The 9,673-nt window shown below is 47.4% G+C and overlaps 1 long non-coding RNA gene across 1 annotated transcript; it reads left to right on the top strand.

Annotated features, from left to right (window-relative positions):
- The first annotated feature begins 4,784 nt into the window (after nt 1-4,784).
- On the top strand, nt 4,785-9,454 carry LOC140590825 (uncharacterized). Its single transcript, XR_011991670.1, has 3 exons — nt 4,785-4,932; nt 7,509-7,700; nt 8,223-9,454. It is a non-coding gene; the product is annotated as an uncharacterized lncRNA (long non-coding RNA).
- Nucleotides 9,455-9,673: the final 219 nt, after the last annotated feature.

Here is a 9,673-nt window from a genome sequence, read left to right on the forward strand (position 1 = left end):
TGAATGTGAGTGTGGATGGTGAATGTGAGGCATGTATTGTAAAGCGCTTTGAGTACTCATAGGAGTAGAAAAGCGCTATATAAATGCAGTCCATTTACCATTTACAACTGGTTCTGCAACTGCGAGCAGTAGATATATTCAGTCCTATGCATCAGGAGGTCACTCAGTCCTTTGTTTAGTCACGAGTGTCAACACACACGCACACACATACCTGAATTCATATCTTTGTGGGGACCGTCCATACATTTCTATGGGCAAAACCCAAATCCCAACAATGAGACCCTTAACCCCTACCCAGCCCTAACCTTAACCATAAGTAACCATGACGACCTTAACCCCTACCCAGCCCTAACCTTAACCATAAGTAACCATGACGACCTTAACCCCTACCCAGCCCTAACCTTAACCATAAGTAACCAAACAAAATACAAAAGACTTTTGCCATTTTTAGTTTTTTTGTTGCAGTCGCAGATTTTTATAAAACTGAATTCCTCCAAAAAATGGTCCTCACAACATCAAAATAGCAGGTTTTTATCACATTGAGGGAACATTTGATCTATATATTTGATGATATATACATAAGCCACACACACACACTTCAAAGTATCAGTGGCACTATGACCTCCGTCAGACATTTAGCATGAATACAATATGTTCATGCAGCTAAGTTACACGCTGATAAGGCAGTAAAGATCATTTCAGTGTTTCCCAAATGGATACACGCATTTCAGCATCAGTTTTCCAAAACTGCACACACAAAGCCCATTAACAAACAGCCCATTCTATAAACCAGAAGCACAATGAAAAGCTCACTGCAGGCTGTGAAACTCCACACACAGCCCACAAAACCAAATCGATCGCTCAAAATCACATTCAGCGTATCTGTATACTACGAAGCCCCCCCCCCCCCCCCCCAAAAAAAAAATCCCAAAAGAACTAAACCACACACTAAGTAAAAAATAAGCCTCTCACATTTCATGATTTCTTTGCACACTCTTTCTGAGATGTCTCACTTTCTCAAAAATATGAACTCAAAACACAGCTCATGTTTCTCATAAAGCCAGACTGCAATCCAATCTGTTCTCAAAACTTCATTTCTGCACCAGAATGAGCTGCACTGTATGCAGAGCTCTTTCTAAAAACCAGCTACACCGATAGCTCTGCGCTCTTGAGCAGCCTCAGCCTCTCAGTGATGTGGGCTCCATCCAGCCTCAGCCTCTCAGTGATGTGGGCTCCATCCAGCCTCAGCCTCTCACAGTGATGTGGGCTCCATCCAGCCTCAGCCTCTCACAGTGATGTGGGCTCCATCCAGCCTCAGCCTCTCACAGTGATGTGGGCTCCATCCAGCCTCAGCCTCTCACAGTGATGTGGGCTCCATCCAGCCTCAGCCTCTCACAGTGATGTGGGCTCCATCCAGCCTCAGCCTCTCACAGTGATGTGGGCTCCATCCAGCCTCAGCCTCTCACAGTGATGTGGGCTCCATCCAGCCTCCCACCTCCCCCAGCTTCCTACCTGCAGCCTGCTGCCTCCCACCTTCCACCTCCAGCCTCCTGCCTCTCATTTATGTCCAGCCACAGCATCTCACCCAAAACTCATGCCATTTTCTCCCTGGCATCGCAGAGCAGGCGATATGACCTGGATGGGGGCCTCACCCACATCGAGAGCAGGCAGTCTGGTGTCTGTACAGTGTTGATACAGTCAACTGATGGGATTGCAGAGATCCCACCTCTCCCAGAAGTTCCAGGAGTCTCACGCAAACTGACATCAATTCCCTCACACCCAGGAATGACACACAAAGTCCCAGAAATCTGTTCGCAATTCAATGGCAGTAAAATTTGCTGACAAGAAGTTCAATGAATCCTACTGACAGCACCCAAGGGGGGTATAGCGTAGCATGGCATAGCACTGAACAGTACAGCATAGTGTAGTACTTTGTAGTGTAGCATAGCAAGGTGAACTACAGTATAGCGCAGTACAGTGTAGCATAGCAAGGTGAACTACAGTATAGCGCAGTACAGTGTAGCATAGTGTAATATTATGTAGTGTAGCATAGCAAGGTGAAGTATAGTATAGCACAGTACAGTGTAGTATAGTGTAGTTTAGTGGCTTCATGTAGATGTGTAGGACACAACATGCCACAAATATGTTCCTGTCTACAAAAATATGATTTTGGACCAATCTCAGACAAACACAGTTGTTTTCCATCATTGCATTCACAACTTTCATTCCCAGCCGGATATATAAACAACATTCTGGGGGCCATCACTCTTGGAGAGACACTGGGGGGCGGAGGGGCAGAGTGCCGGTGTGTCCCACAGCTGCTGACAGGAGTCAGGCCTCGGTATGCTGCAGGGTGACATTCACTCTTACCGGAAGAACTACATTCCACAGAGAGGATTTTTTACTGTGACTGCCTCTGGTTTTAAATGCAGGGGGGGGGAGGGGCGGGGGGGTGTACATCACCCAATGATATGCCGGAGAGGTGGAAGACAACCATTCCAATCACTGGGGTATTGGGGCAAACAGTGAGAGTGAATACTGCCCCATGGAAACAACTGTCACCAAAACATGGCCAGCAGCTGGATTTATGGGCGTGTACTGTGCAATGCCCCAATTACAGTTTAGATTTCAATTCCAGTGTAATATTCCTGCTTTTACCATGGTTTAACCTCGACTGACACGGATCATTGAGGCAGTCACATCCATCAAAGAGTGATTTCAGACAGTGTACATCAGAAGTAATGCTCAGGTAATCGACTGCGTCCCTCCTCGGTGACATGTGACCCATCCTACACACAGGCCATTCACTTTGTCACTTCAGAGGCGACGGTCCCATCTGTCAGGTCATGTGACTAACACAGTCCCGATCCATTCAGGTTGCTCTTTGAAACATCAGGCATCACTGAACAAAAGAAGGCAGAACTTGGACCCCTGAAGGTGTCAGACCAGAGCACAACCCACAGAACCACCATTGCTTTATAAGCAGGTCCATTTCATAATAATTAAGCAGCAAATGCTACCAGATACACGTGAGGTCTTGCCTTCAGATTTCATTGTAGCCCTTCCAGTGTGTGAACCTCCCCGTCGCCATGACCGCAAGACCTCATGATTTCCTCCTCTGTCCACAAGGCGGCGTCATTCCACACAGTGCCGGGGTAGCGGCCCGCAGCAAGCGCACAGACCGGAACCGTGGACACAGCAAGGACAGTGGAAACCGATGGACCATTAAAGGACACCGGCATGAGAAAATATCAAACCCCATAAATATGAGTGTACAGTTTTAAATAATATGACTATAAAATACCAATATACTCCAATATGCCCCCACATAATGCAAAAGGATACTGTTACGAATAAACCATTTAATAAATATGCAAAGTGCCACCACAAACAGCATCCTGTGGCTTGCATGTCGTCTGAGGTGACAGTGACGTGATTCAAATCTTCATATTTGCTTAATGTGGTGTATAATGTTCTTTTAGTGATTTTGCACAATTTTTCTAACGCGCTGTGCTGTTGGACTGAAGGACGCTTTCCAGCGACGCCTGTGTCAGAAAAATCAAAAAGTGAAGGAACAGCTTCTGCTGGGACTCCCCAACCGTGGAAACGTCAGACAGACTGAGCTTTACTCACTGTCTATCATTTTCTCTCTCTCTCTCTCTCTCTCTCTCTCTCAACATATTCACAGCTCACACGTATGAACGAGACAGGACCTTGGAACCCAGCAAGCTTGACTTCAACAGGACCGAAAGCACATCCAGGGTGTTGTAGGGTTAGGTCACGGATTCTCAGTCAGAGCAAGAAATGTTTGGGTCAGATTATGAGTGTAAAAAACAGAACAAGGGGTACTGACAAGATTTTGTCAGATAAACTATGAGTCTCCATAACTCACAAGTTCTCAGAAGGGGGATTCCATCAGAACAATGACATCATTGTGCCATAACTCCAAAGAAAACTATTTACACATATGGCAAACCATAAAATGACCATCTCCTTGCATCATAAAGAGGTATTTCCATTAAATAGTGAATAATTAATAATACTTTATTTGCACAAGTACATATGAATTCTTTGGTTTTCACGTATTCCATCATGCCCTCCTATGAGACGTACACGTATATATATACGGAGCAGGGTTTGGGGTTAGAATCTGGGGTCAGCCAGTCTTCCAACTTCCCTGCAGCAGTTTTTGGGGTTAAGGACCTCGCCCAAGGGCCTAACATGAATATGACGACTCTGATGGCCACAGGATTCGACCCAACGAGCCTTTGGACCCGGGAAAGGACTCCTAACCCAACGGGAGGTAAAAAAAAAAAAAAAAAACTTTTACACTGTAGCATGATCAGATATTTTTGTTCGCAACATCAAACAGCACACAAACGTAGGAAAATCACAAAAACTCCACAGGCAGCGGGACTGAAGCTGGGATTCAAACCCCCAACCTAGGTGGTGCAATACTGCAACAACACAAACAGACCATGAAATAATCACGAAAATAACCCAGAACCACGGACACTAAAGGGCATCTTACTGTGGCACCATTTTGACCTTCCTGGTCTGGGTTCATGTCGTAGTGACGACTTAACCACAGGAACCACCTTTAGACCTGGGAATCAGCAATACTGTCAATATCTCGCAGCACCCCACACTGTGTAAATGTGTTCATTCAAAAGTTTCTCCAGGGATGAATCAAATATCATCACATCTCATCTCATCATAAAATCTGGAGGCATGCATCTAAATCCTACTGCTCTTATCTAAAATGATGCAATGGAGGACCCGCCCTAGTTTTCAACATGCAGTCCAGACCGGTAGGACCGGGAGACAACGCCCGGGCGAGGACACCGGCAGCCCGGGGCGCGTACGCGCATTTTATCCGCAGCGAACAACGAACAGCGTTGTGTGTCGGCGGGAGAAAATCAGCACAGAGCGGTGAGTGATATGGGACTCAGGAGCCGGAGCCGGGAGCTGCCCAGCCGCCCTGCCTCTGCGTCCGGAGAGCCGGCGCTGGGCTTTACGGTTAAAGCCTAACGAGCAGGGTGACACCGGCAGGGTTAGCTGTTAATATTGGGTGCAGAAATGCGCCGTACCGAATGCAAGGAATATAAAAACTATGCAGGGTTATCAAGGTTTATGAGAAACAGCAGCAGACCTAGAGAAGAGCATACAATCTGCTTTGGGTAATGTGCTGTCGACGCCCTCTCATTAAAATACTCTACGTTTTGGATATTAAAATATACTCCACATTTGGAACGGTCTTTGATGTTTCCAGCGGCACATTGGCATCTCACTGGCTTAAAGTGACTTTAAATCCCCGCTTTGAATAAGAACCAAAGTTTTCTGCTTGTTCTTTCTTCAATTAGAGAGTAACATGGAAGCCTATTCATTATCATTGTTATTCATTTCCACGCCGCGCCTCCGCGCAGTACTGCGTGCCTGTCATTTCTGTCTTACACGAAGTGAATCTGCGTGAATAAACAGCAGCTTATCACTGATCTAAAGAGGAAAAACGACTTAGATACAGTTCGTATAGGCAGTCGGCAATGTAGCTGGAATGGGTCATCTGTCGGACAACTGTTGTGCCCTTTATCACACCAGTAAACTGCTGAGGTGCACATAAGATATGCGTAAGTAGCATTTTAATTAGCTTTCCATGATACTGTATTACCTCCAGGAAAGGGCCGGACTTGCTCAGGCCGAGGATCCTGAGACTTTCCGTCTGGATGAGGCTGTCCGGAATAATGCTGGTTCTAAAGGAGACACGAATTTTTATTTTTTCAATACGGGACGATCCAGTAAAATACTGCTTGGAAAAAAAAGATGTTGCACAGCTGAGAGTTTACAGACTGTTAGATAAAGTAAATGTACACCCACGCAGTCATGCCCTGATAGTGATATTTGAACCCTTTTCATTGCTGCTTATGGTCACATTACATATCCTACTACTCTCAAATGGACGTGTGGTCTTTGGACCACTTTTTCCTTTGGGCAATTTGAACAACGGCATCTACTACAAATAAAACCACGGATGTAAGTAGCAAAGTTTCTTCGCAGCGTTTGACAGGCGCGTACCCGAGTCAGTACCAGACCTACTACACGGACCGGGTAACCGGTTACCGAGAAAATTCGTTCGTTTTCGATTATGTAAGCAATTGGAGTATTTTCCAGTCAAATTCAGTGAAATTGATAACATTGGAAATATCATTCGTTTGGTGTTGGTGTTGTTTGGTTAGCGGACGATGGTGAAAAGGAGTCCAGACAGGCGTCCGCCCGGAGCAGGAAACTGTCCTGTCTAAACATGACTGACTGCATGGTTGTTCCCTGACCGTTTTTAAAAGTCATTTCAGTTTTTCTTTTCTTCACTCTCTCATTCTCGGCTCCACTTTTCCGTGCCTTTGATTTAATTTCACCAATGCAGTGCCAATTAACAAATTAGCTCAACTATAACCACGGCTTTGGTGATCATTGTTTTCTTAGAGTTTGGTCCACAGATTACACCAAGTCGTTAATTATTTTCGTACAAGCGCACAGCAGAGCATGAGATCGGAGCGGAGCGATGAGAATCTCCGCTCCCCGCTCATGGTGCGCGGCCCCGCACCAACGCTCAGTCACTGCAGACCGCTCCGCTCCTTATCGCTCCCCGCTCACGGTACGCGGCCCCGCATCGCCGCTCAGTCACTGCAGACCGCTCCGCTACCCTAACACTGTACGCTGCCACGTCAGTCACTGCAGACCGTTCCGCTCCCCGCTCCGAAATCGCTCACCTGTGGCTCCAAAAAAAAAAGATAAGAATCTGCAATGTATTTTAATTTTAGCTTAAACTGTAGCCTGGCATCAAAATAACCAAGCAGCCAAATCCACAAAATTTTTAAAGAATGAGGTTACATGCTGGATATATATAGCCTAATTGCAACTATTATTATTGTTGTTGTTGTTGTTATTATGATAATAATACTATTGATGTTTTGTTGGTGTTGGACAGTAAAAGGGTACAGCAGGGAACGGGGGAGGGTGAGACAGCAGGGAACGGGGGAGGGTGAGACAGCAGGGAACAGGGGAGGGTGAGACAGCAGGGGATGAGAGAGGGTGAGACAGCAGGGGATGGGGGAGGGTGAGACAGCAGGGGATGAGAGAGGGTGAGACAGCAGGGGGTGAGAGATGGTGAGACAGCAGGGGATGAGAGAGGGTGAGACAGCAGGGGATGGGGGAGGGTGAGACAGAAGGGGGTGAGAGAGGGTGAGACAGCAGGGGAAGAGAGAGGGTGAGACAGCAGGGGATGAAAGAGGGTGAGACAGAAGGGGATGGGGGAGGGTGAGACAGAAGGGGGTGTGAGAGGGTGAGACAGCAGGGAATGGGGGAGAGTGAGACAGAAGGGGAAGAGAGAGGGTGAGACAGCAGGGGATGAAAGAGGGTGAGACAGAAGGGGATGGGAGGGTCGTGCAGCAGGATGGGATAGGAGTATGACCAGCATAAAGCTATGAGACGGCATATGCATATTTGCCCCGCAGAAGGGACCAATATGGGTTGCTGCTTCAGCCGGCGAGAGGAGGACGGGGATGTGAAGCGACAGGACACGCAGTCCGGCTGCGCTCACTGCTGTGCCAAGGTGCGCAACTGCCTGATGAGCCCCGAGTGCGGCCGTGGCCTCCAGATCGCCAACGTCTGCGCCATGTGCGGCATGTGCATCGGTTTCTGGCGGTGTGAGTCTCCGAGCCCTTTGGGTCATGTGACCATGAGCGATGCATTTCATTGGCTCTTTTCATTGCATTCTTATTTCACACCTGTCAGTTTATGTGTGTGTATATATATATATATATATAAAAGCAGACCCTCACAGTGACATGCTACACGCAATTTAGAGATGTCAATTTATATCACATTCTCCATCTTAATAGTACAGAAGTATCACTTAACCAGGAGTTCATGCCGGGCATTTTGTCAGCTGAAATATAATACAGCTGTAATACCTCAGATTCCTTTTGACAGTGGAAGTCATTCACACTAAAGAAATGTGAGGCGCTTCACACAGGATACATGCTGGCTGTGAGTTTTCAGAAAGCCAAGGCTGTAAGAATGAGGAAAAGGTCTTTCAGGCTGCATGAGAGCGCGGCGCCCATGGATCTCCGGTCCTGTGCAGGATCCCCTCTGCAGCTGAATCTTTGTGACTTTGCTGTGGATTTTGACCCACTAAACTGGTTCTGATTTCCTCTCTTGGCTTGCAGAATCCCATGGGGCCCTGAAGAGTGCGGCGCCTTCTGGTCACGCCTCCCCCCCATCCGCCCCCCGAGTGCGCTGGCTCATGGTGCCTGTTTCACCTGCTCTCCTGTCCAAATGCCATCCCACATCTCTGAAGCACTGGAAGCCCAAGCTTGAGCTGAACACTTTGATTTTATCTCCCCCTGTCCTCAGTGGCCCCACTGTGTTGGGGTGGGGGGGGCTGGATCCCCTCTTCAAAAGTCCATCACTGCCACTGGACTGATATCATCCCCCACCCAGCCAGAAGCCTGCACCTTGGAATGGAAAAAATGCTGCTTTGTTTGTTTTCTAGTGTGTAGGGAGACGGGGCCCGATTGTTGAAAAGCATCAGTTGTTCACGGGGACTCCTGCATGGCTTAGAGTCCCAAACACCACTAATGTTTATCAAACTGCTATAGTTTTTCATTGAAAGGAAAAGCATTGTTTTGTCTTCTGCCATTTTTCTGTATTTTTCAAAAATGGAAATGCAAAAATTCAACAGTTGGGCCTAGTCTTGCCAATGCATGTATATGGGAGTGTGTGCGTGCGTGTATGTGCAGGTGTGTGTGTGTGTGCAGGCAGGTGTGTGTGCAGGCGTGCGTGTGCGTGCGTATGTGTGCCTGTGTGTGTCTGTCTGTGCATGAGTGTGTGCCTGTGTATGTGTGCATGTGTGTGCGTGCATGCATGTGTGTGTGCATGCGTGTGTGCCTGTGTATGTGTGTGCATGCATGTGTGCCTGTGTGTGTGTGCATGCGTGTGTGTGTGTGTGCATGCGTGCATGCATGTGTGTGTGCATGTGTATGTGTCATGCCCCGATCGTCCGCTCCTCTCATGTGCCACGCCCCCTCGTTAACCTCATGTGGAATCCCAGTGTTTTACAGCTGTTCCTGATTGTTGTCATTAGTCCATTGTATTTAGTTCCGTTTGTTTCCCCAGTTCGGTCAGTGATGTGATGTGATGTTGTACTGTTGCCTGCTTAGTGCTCCGATTAAACCCCGTGTTCCTGATCCCTGGCTTCCTGCATATTTGTCTGTGCTCCCGGGCGCTTACACGCGATCGTAACAGTATGTGTGTGCATGCATGTGTGCCTGTGTTTGTGTGTGTGTGCATGTGTGTGTTTCTCCTGTCTTTCTGGGCATGGTTGTCTTCGGGAATCATCATAGCAAAAACCCAACTGGCACAACTATCTACATTCAAATGATTAAATGTGCCAAATATATTTATTTGTCATTAATTTTCCTTCTTGTGAGTTTTGTTTAAGATGCCACTCTTTGCGAAGCTCCCACATAGACAGGGTAACAGGCGTGCATCTGTGATTGGCTTGTGTCTCTGTCTGCTTGAATGCATGCATATGTGGGTGGGAAATCAGACGGGTGCCCTACTGGGTAAGCAAAGCCCCCAGCTGCCTGCCTCCTGTGACCTTTGACCCCGCCAACCT

The sequence above is a fragment of the Paramormyrops kingsleyae genome, chromosome 5 (genome assembly GCF_048594095.1).
Source record: "Paramormyrops kingsleyae isolate MSU_618 chromosome 5, PKINGS_0.4, whole genome shotgun sequence".
NCBI classification, from domain to species: domain Eukaryota; kingdom Metazoa; phylum Chordata; class Actinopteri; order Osteoglossiformes; family Mormyridae; genus Paramormyrops; species Paramormyrops kingsleyae.